Below are 7500 nucleotides of genomic sequence, written 5' to 3' on the forward strand. Positions count from 1 at the left end.
CAAAATCAAGAGTATTGCATTGGCCGGGAATCGAACCCAGGCCTCCCGCGTGGCAGGCGAGAATTCTACCACTGAACCACCAATGCTTGACGTGGTCTGTGTTGACGCTAGCGGCTCCTGCCGGACTTAGGGGCCGCACTGGGATGTTTTCCACCGATGCCATCTCTATCCTGCTGGATAGCCCCACAATGCAGACACACCGAGCCCGGCTAGCTCAGTCGGTAGAGCATGAGACTCTTAATCTCAGGGTCGTGGGTTCGAGCCCCACGTTGGGCGGAGGTTGGTTTATTTTCGTCATTCTTCCCCCAACTGTCAGCTTACAAGTCCTCTTCCCATCCTGATCAGAAAAAAAAATGAACTAAACAAAGAGACCTTGAATGAAGAAATAAAAGTAAACAACCTTTCAATGGAAGGCCAAAGAGGCGTGAAAACCAACTCATAAATACAGTACTTCCCTGACAAACAGCTGACATGGCTGTTTGCATCCAAGATGATATTTTACTTGGAAGGAGTTAGTCAAGGAGAAATGGAACCAAGGATACCCATTTGGAAGAACAGGCAAAACAACAAAATCAAGAGTATTGCATTGGCCAGCAATCGAACCCGGGCCTCCCACGTGGCAGGCGAGAACTCTACCACTGAACCACCAATGCTTGACGGGGTCTGTTTTGACGCTAGCGGCTCCTACCGGACTTAGGGGCCGGAATGGAATGTTTTCCACCGATGCCGTGTCTATCCTGCTGTATAGCCCCACAATGCACCCACTAGCTCAGTCGGTAGAGCATGAGACTCTTTATCTCAGGGTCGTGGGTTCGAGCCCCACGTTGGGCGGAGGTTGGTTTATTTTGGTCATTCTTCCCCCAACTGTCAGCTTACAAGTCCTCTTCCCATCCTGATCAGACAAAAAAATGAACTAAAAAAAGAGACCTTGAATGGAGCAATAAAAGTAAACAACCTTTCAATGGAAGGCCCAAGAGGCATGAAAACCAACCCATAATTACACTCCTTCCCTGACAAACAGCTGACATGGCTGTTTGCATCCAGGATGCTATTTTACTTGGAAGGAGTTAGTCAAGGAGAAATGGAACCAAGGATACCCATTTTGAAGAACAGGCAAAACAACAAAATCAAGAGTATTGCATTGGCCGGGAATCGAACCCGGGCCTCCCGCGTGGCAGGCGAGAAATCTACCACTGAACCACCAATGTTTGACGGGGTCTGTTTTGACGCTAGCGGCTCCTGCCGGACTTAGGGGCCGGACTGGGATGTTTTCCACCGATGCCATCTCTATCCTGCTGGATAGCCCCACAATGCAGACACACCGAGCCCGGCTAGCTCAGTCGGTAGAGCATGAGACTCTTAATCTCACGGTCGTGGGTTCGAGCCCCACGTTGGGCGGAGGTTGGTTTTTTTTGGTCATTCTTCCCCCAACTGTCAGCTTACAAGTCCTCTTCCCATCCTGATCAGACAAAAAAATGAACTAAAAAAAGAGACCTTGAATGGAGCAATAAAAGTAAACAACCTTTCAATGGAAGGCCCAAGAGGCATGAAAACCAACCCATAATTACACTCCTTCCCTGACAAACAGCTGACATGGCTGTTTGCATCCAGGATGCTATTTTACTTGGAAGGAGTTAGTCAAGGAGAAATGGAACCAAGGATACCCATTTGGAAGAACAGGCAAAACAACAAAATCAAGAGTATTGCATTGGCCGGGAATCGAACCCAGGCCTCCCGCGTGGCAGGCGAGAATTCTACCACTGAACCACCCATGCTTGACAGTGTTTATGTTGATGCTAGCGGCTCCTCCCGGACTTAGGGGCCGGACTGGGATGTTTTCCACCGATGCCGTCTCTATCCTGCTGTATAGCCCCACAATGAAGCCACACTAAGCCCGGCTAGCTCAGTCGGTAAAGCTTGAGACTCTTAATCGCAGGGTTGTGGGTTCGAGCCCCACGTTGGGCGGAGGTTGGTTTATTTTCGTCATTCTTCCCCCAACTGTCAGCTTACAAGTCCTCTTCCCATCCTTATCAAACAAAAAAATGAACTAAAAAAAGAGACCTTGAATGGAGCAATAAAAGTAAACAACCTTTCAATGGAAGGCCCAAGAGGCATGAAAACCAACCCATAATTACACTCCTTCCCTGACAAACAGCTGACATGGCTGTTTGCATCCAGGATGCTATTTTACTTGGAAGGAGTTAGTCAAGGAGAAATGGAACCAAGGATACCCATTTCGAAGAACAGGCAAAACAACAAAATCAAGAGTATTGCATTGGCCGGGAATCGAACCCAGGCCTCCCACGTGGCAGGCGAGAATTCTACCACCGAACCACCAATGCGTGACGGGGTCTGTTTTGACGCTAGCGGCTCCTGCCGGACTTAGGGGCCGGACTGGGATGTTTTCCACCGATGCCGTCTCTATCCTGCTGTATAGCCCCACAATGCAGCCACACCGAGCCTGGCTAGCTCAGTCGGTAGAGCATGAGACTCTTAATCTCAGGGTTGTGAGTTCGAGCCCCACGTTGGGCGGAGGTTGGTTTATTTTCTTCATTCTTCCCCCAACTGTCAGCTTACAAGTCCTCTTCCCATCCTGATCAGACAAAAAAATGAACTAAAAAAAAGAGACCTTGAATGGAGCAATAAAAGTAAACAACCTTTCAATGGAAGGCCCAAGAGGCATGAAAACCAACCCATAATTAAACTCCTTCCCTGACAAACAGCTGACATGGCTGTTTGCATCCAGGATGCTATTTTACTTGGAAGGAGTTAGTCAAGGAAAAATGGAACCAAGGATACCCATTTCGAAGAACAGGTAAAACTACATAATCAAGAGTATTGCATTGGCCGGGAATCGAACCCGGGCCTCCCGCGTGGCAAGCGAGAATTCTACCACTGAACCACCAATGCTTGACGGGGTCTGTTTTGACGCTAGCGGCTCCTGCCGGACTTAGGGGCCGGACTGGGATGTTTTCCACCGATGCCATCTCTATCCTGCTGGATAGCCCCACAATGCAGACACATCGAGCCCGGCTAGCTCAGTCGGTAGAGCATGAGGCTCTTAATCTCAGGGTCGTGGGTTCGAGCCCCACGTTGGGCGGAGGTTGTTTTTTTTTGGTCATTCTTCCCCCAACTGTCAGCTTACAAGTCCTCTTCCCATCCTGATCAGACAAAAAAATGAACTAAAAAAAGAGACCTTGAATGGAGCAATAAAAGTAAACAACCTTTCAATGGAAGGCCCAAGAGGCATGAAAATCAACCCATAATTACACTCCTTCCCTGACAAACAGCTGACATGGCTGTTTGCATCCAGGATGCTATTTTACTTGGAAGGAGTTAGTCAAGGAGAAATGGAACCAAGGATACCCATTTCGAAGAACAGGCAAAACAACAAAATCAAGAGTATTGCATTGGCCGGGAATCGAACCCGGGCCTCCCGCGTGGCAGGCGAGAATTCTACCACTGAACCACCAATACTTGACGGGGTCTGTTTTTACGCTAGCGGCTCCTGCTTGACTTAGGGGCCGGACTGGGATGTTTTCCACCGATGCCATCTCTATCCTGCTGGAAAGCCCCACTATGCAGACACACCGAGGACGGCTAGCTCAGTCGGTAGAGCATGAGACTCTTAATCTCAGGGTCGTGGGTTCGAGCCCCATGTTGGGCGGAGGTTGGTTTATTTTGGTCATTCTTCCCCCAACTGTCAGCTTACAAGTCCTCTTCCCATCCTGATCAGACAAAAAAATGAACTAAAAAAAGAGACCTTGAATGGAGCAATAAAAGTAAACAACCTTTCAATGGAAGCCCCAAGAGGCAAGAAAACCAACCCATAATTACACTCCTTCCCTGACAAACAGCTGACATGGCTGTTTGCATCCAGGATGCTATTTTACTTGGAAGGAGTTAGTCAAGGAGAAATGGAACCAAGGATACCCATTTCGAAGAACAGGCAAAACAACAAAATCTAGAGTATTGCATTGGCCGGGAATCGAACCCGGGCCTCCCGCGTGGCAGGCGAGAAATCTACCACTGAACCACCAATGCTTGACGGGGTCTGTTTTGACGCTAGCGGCTCCTGCCGGACTTAGGGGCCGGACTGGGATGTTTTCCACCGATGCCATGTCTATCCTGCTGGATAGCCCCACAACGCAGACACACCGAGCCCGGCTAGCTCAGTCGGTAGAGCATGAGACTCTTAATCTCAGGGTCGTGGGTTTGAGCCCCGCGTTGGGCGGAGGTTGGTTTTTTTTGGTCATTCTTCCCCCAACTGTCAGCTTACAAGTCCTCTTCCCATCCTGATCAGACAAAAAAATGAACTAAAAAAAGAGACCTTGAATGGAGCAATAAAAGTAAACAACCTTTCAATGGAAGGCCCAAGAGGCATGAAAACCAACCCATAATTACACTCCTTCCCTGACAAACAGCTGACATGGCTGTTTGCATCCAGGATGCTATTTTACTTGGAAGGAGTTAGTTAAGGAGAAATGGAACCAAGGATACCCATTTCGAAGAACAGGCAAAACAACAAAATCAAGAGTATTGCATTGGCCGGGAATCGAACCCGGGCCTCCCGCGTGGCAGGCGAGAATTCTACCACTGAACCACCAATGCTTGACGGGGTCTGTTTTGACGCTAGCGGCTCCTGCCGGACTTAGCGGCCGGACTGGGATGTTTTCCACCGATGCCATCTCTATCCTGCTGGATAGCCCCACAATGCAGACACACCGAGCCCGGCTAGCTCAGTTGGTAGAGCATGAGACTCTTAATCTCAGGGTCGTGGGTTCGAGCCCCACGTTGGGCGGAGGTTGGTTTATTTTGGTCATTCTTCCCCCAACTGTCAGCTTACAAGTCCTCTTCCCATCCTGATCAGACAAAAAAATGAACTAAAAAAAGAGACCTTGAATGGAGCAATAAAAGTAAACAACCTTTCCATGGAAGGCCCAAGAGGCATGAAAACCAACCCATAATTACACTCCTTCCCTGACAAACAGCTGACATGGCTGTTTGCATCCAGGATGCTATTTTACTTGGAAGGAGTTAGTCAAGGAGAAATGGAACCAAGGATACCCATTTCGAAGAACAGGCAAAACAACAGAATCAAGAGTATTGGATTAGCCGGGAATCGAACCCGGGCCTTCCACGTGGCAGGCGAGAATTCTACCACTGAACCACCAATGCTTGACGGGGTCTGTTTTGACACTAGCGGCTCCTGCCGGACTTAGGGGCCGGACTGGGATGTTTTCCACCGATGCCGTCTCTATCCTGCTGTATAGCCCCACAATGCAACCACACCGAGCCTGGCTAGCTCAGTCGGTAGAGCATGAGACTCTTAATCTCAGGGTCGTGGGTTCGAGCCCCACGTTGGGCGGAGGTTGGTTTATTTTCGTCATTCTTCCCCCAACTGTCAGCTTACAAGTCCTCTTCCCATCCTGATCAGACAAAAAAATGAACTAAAAAAAGAGACCTTGAATAGAGCAATAAAAGTAAACAACCTTTCAATGGAAGGCCCAAGAGGCATGAAAACCAACCCATAATTACACTCCTTCCCTGACAAACAGCTGACATGGCTGTTTGCATCCAGGATGCTATTTTACTTGGAAGGAGTTAGTCAAGGAGAAATGGAACCAAGGATACCCATTTCGAAGAACAGGCAAAACAACAAAATCAAGAGTATTGCATTGGCCGGGAATCGAACCCGGGCCTCCCGCGTGGCAGGCGAGAATTGTACCACTGAACCACCAATGCTTGACGGTGTTTATGTTGATGCTAGCGGCTCCTCCCGGACTTAGGGGCCGGACTGGGATGTTTTCCACCGATGCCGTCTCTATCCTGCTGTATAGCCCCACAATGAAGCCACACTAAGCCCGGCTAGCTCAGTCGGTAAAGCTTGAGACTCTTAATCTCAGGGTTGTGGGTTCGAGCCCCACGTTGGGCGGAGGTTGGTTTATTTTCGTCATTCTTCCCCCAACTGTCAGCTTACAAGTCCTCTTCCCATCCTGATCAGACAAAAAATGAACTAAAAAAAGAGACCTTGAATGGAGCAATAAAAGTAAACAACCTTTCAATGGAAGGCCCAAGAGGCATGAAAACCAACCCATAATTACACTCCTTCCCTGACAAACAGCTGACATGGCTGTTTGCATCCAGGATGCTATTTTACTTGGAAGGAGTTAGTCAAGGAGAAATGGAACCAAGGATACCCATTTCGAAGAACAGGCAAAACAACAAAATCTAGAGTATTGCATTGGCCGGGAATCGAACCCGGGCCTCCCGCGTGGCAGGCGAGAAATCTACCACTGAACCACCAATGCTTGACGGGGTCTGTTTTGACGCTAGCGGCTCCTGCCGGACTTAGGGGCCGTACTGGGATGTTTTCCACCGATGCCATGTCTATCCTGCTGGATAGCCCCACAACGCAGACACACCGAGCCCGGCTAGCTCAGTCGGTAGAGCATGAGACTCTTAATCTCAGGGTCGTGGGTTTGAGCCCCGCGTTGGGCGGAGGTTGGTTTTTTTTGTCATTCTTCCCCCAACTGTCAGCTTACAAGTCCTCTTCCCATCCTGATCAGACAAAAAAATGAACTAAAAAAAGAGACCTTGAATGGAGCAATAAAAGTAAACAACCTTTCAATGGAAGGCCCAAGAGGCATGAAAACCAACCCATAATTACACTCCTTCCCTGACAAACAGCTGACATGGCTGTTTGCATCCAGGATGCTATTTTACTTGGAAGGAGTTAGTTAAGGAGAAATGGAACCAAGGATACCCATTTCGAAGAACAGGCAAAACAACAGAATCAAGAGTATTGCATTGGCCGGGAATCGAACCCGGGCCTCCCGCGTGGCAGGCGAGAATTCTACCACTGAACCACCAATGCTTGACGGGGCTTGTTTTGACGCTAGCGGCTCCTGCCGGACTTAGCGGCCGGACTGGGATGTTTTCCACCGATGCCATCTCTATCCTGCTGGATAGCCCCACAATGCAGACACACCGAGCCCGGCTAGCTCAGTTGGTAGAGCATGAGAATCTTAATCTCAGGGTCGTGGGTTCGAGCCCCACGTTGGGCGGAGGTTGGTTTATTTTGGTCATTCTTCCCCCAACTGTCAGCTTACAAGTCCTCTTCCCATCCTGATCAGACAAAAAAATGAACTAAAAAAAGAGACCTTGAATGGAGCAATAAAAGTAAACAACCTTTCAATGGAAGGCCCAAGAGGCATGAAAACCAACCCATAATTACACTCCTTCCCTGACAAACAGCTGACATGGCTGTTTGCATCCAGGATGCTATTTTACTTGGAAGGAGTTAGTCAAGGAGAAATGGAACCAAGGATACCCATTTCGAAGAACAGGCAAAACAACAGAATCAAGAGTATTGGATTAGCCGGGAATCGAACCCGGGCCTTCCACGTGGCAGGCGAGAATTCTACCACTGAACCACCAATGCTTGACGGGGTCTGTTTTGACACTAGCGGCTCCTGCCGGACTTAGGGGCCGGACTGG

General features: G+C 49.0%; 15 non-coding genes across 15 annotated transcripts; 6 read left to right on the top strand and 9 right to left on the bottom strand.

Annotated features, from left to right (window-relative positions):
• Positions 1-15: 15 nt before the first annotated feature.
• On the bottom strand, positions 16-86 carry TRNAG-GCC (transfer RNA glycine (anticodon GCC)). Its single transcript has one exon. It is a non-coding gene; the product is annotated as a tRNA-Gly (tRNA).
• Positions 87-203: 117 nt separating this feature from the next.
• Positions 204-276, top strand: TRNAK-CUU (transfer RNA lysine (anticodon CUU)). Its single transcript has one exon. It is a non-coding gene; the product is annotated as a tRNA-Lys (tRNA).
• Positions 277-1325: 1049 nt separating this feature from the next.
• On the top strand, positions 1326-1398 carry TRNAK-CUU (transfer RNA lysine (anticodon CUU)). The gene has a single exon. It is a non-coding gene; the product is annotated as a tRNA-Lys (tRNA).
• Positions 1399-1704: 306 nt separating this feature from the next.
• Positions 1705-1775, bottom strand: TRNAG-GCC (transfer RNA glycine (anticodon GCC)). Its single transcript has one exon. It is a non-coding gene; the product is annotated as a tRNA-Gly (tRNA).
• A 1064-nt stretch (positions 1776-2839) lies between these two features.
• On the bottom strand, positions 2840-2910 carry TRNAG-GCC (transfer RNA glycine (anticodon GCC)). The gene has a single exon. It is a non-coding gene; the product is annotated as a tRNA-Gly (tRNA).
• Positions 2911-3027: 117 nt separating this feature from the next.
• On the top strand, positions 3028-3100 carry TRNAK-CUU (transfer RNA lysine (anticodon CUU)). Its single transcript has one exon. It is a non-coding gene; the product is annotated as a tRNA-Lys (tRNA).
• A 306-nt stretch (positions 3101-3406) lies between these two features.
• Positions 3407-3477, bottom strand: TRNAG-GCC (transfer RNA glycine (anticodon GCC)). The gene has a single exon. It is a non-coding gene; the product is annotated as a tRNA-Gly (tRNA).
• Positions 3478-3973: 496 nt separating this feature from the next.
• On the bottom strand, positions 3974-4044 carry TRNAG-GCC (transfer RNA glycine (anticodon GCC)). The gene has a single exon. It is a non-coding gene; the product is annotated as a tRNA-Gly (tRNA).
• Positions 4045-4540: 496 nt separating this feature from the next.
• TRNAG-GCC (transfer RNA glycine (anticodon GCC)) lies at positions 4541-4611 on the bottom strand. Its single transcript has one exon. It is a non-coding gene; the product is annotated as a tRNA-Gly (tRNA).
• Positions 4612-4728: 117 nt separating this feature from the next.
• TRNAK-CUU (transfer RNA lysine (anticodon CUU)) lies at positions 4729-4801 on the top strand. The gene has a single exon. It is a non-coding gene; the product is annotated as a tRNA-Lys (tRNA).
• A 494-nt stretch (positions 4802-5295) lies between these two features.
• TRNAK-CUU (transfer RNA lysine (anticodon CUU)) lies at positions 5296-5368 on the top strand. Its single transcript has one exon. It is a non-coding gene; the product is annotated as a tRNA-Lys (tRNA).
• A 306-nt stretch (positions 5369-5674) lies between these two features.
• On the bottom strand, positions 5675-5745 carry TRNAG-GCC (transfer RNA glycine (anticodon GCC)). Its single transcript has one exon. It is a non-coding gene; the product is annotated as a tRNA-Gly (tRNA).
• A 117-nt stretch (positions 5746-5862) lies between these two features.
• On the top strand, positions 5863-5935 carry TRNAK-CUU (transfer RNA lysine (anticodon CUU)). Its single transcript has one exon. It is a non-coding gene; the product is annotated as a tRNA-Lys (tRNA).
• A 305-nt stretch (positions 5936-6240) lies between these two features.
• Positions 6241-6311, bottom strand: TRNAG-GCC (transfer RNA glycine (anticodon GCC)). The gene has a single exon. It is a non-coding gene; the product is annotated as a tRNA-Gly (tRNA).
• A 495-nt stretch (positions 6312-6806) lies between these two features.
• Positions 6807-6877, bottom strand: TRNAG-GCC (transfer RNA glycine (anticodon GCC)). Its single transcript has one exon. It is a non-coding gene; the product is annotated as a tRNA-Gly (tRNA).
• Between the last annotated feature and the right edge of the window lie 623 nt (positions 6878-7500).

Source organism: Leptodactylus fuscus, chromosome 3 (genome assembly GCF_031893055.1).
Source record: "Leptodactylus fuscus isolate aLepFus1 chromosome 3, aLepFus1.hap2, whole genome shotgun sequence".
Classification (NCBI taxonomy): Eukaryota; Metazoa; Chordata; class Amphibia; order Anura; family Leptodactylidae; genus Leptodactylus; species Leptodactylus fuscus.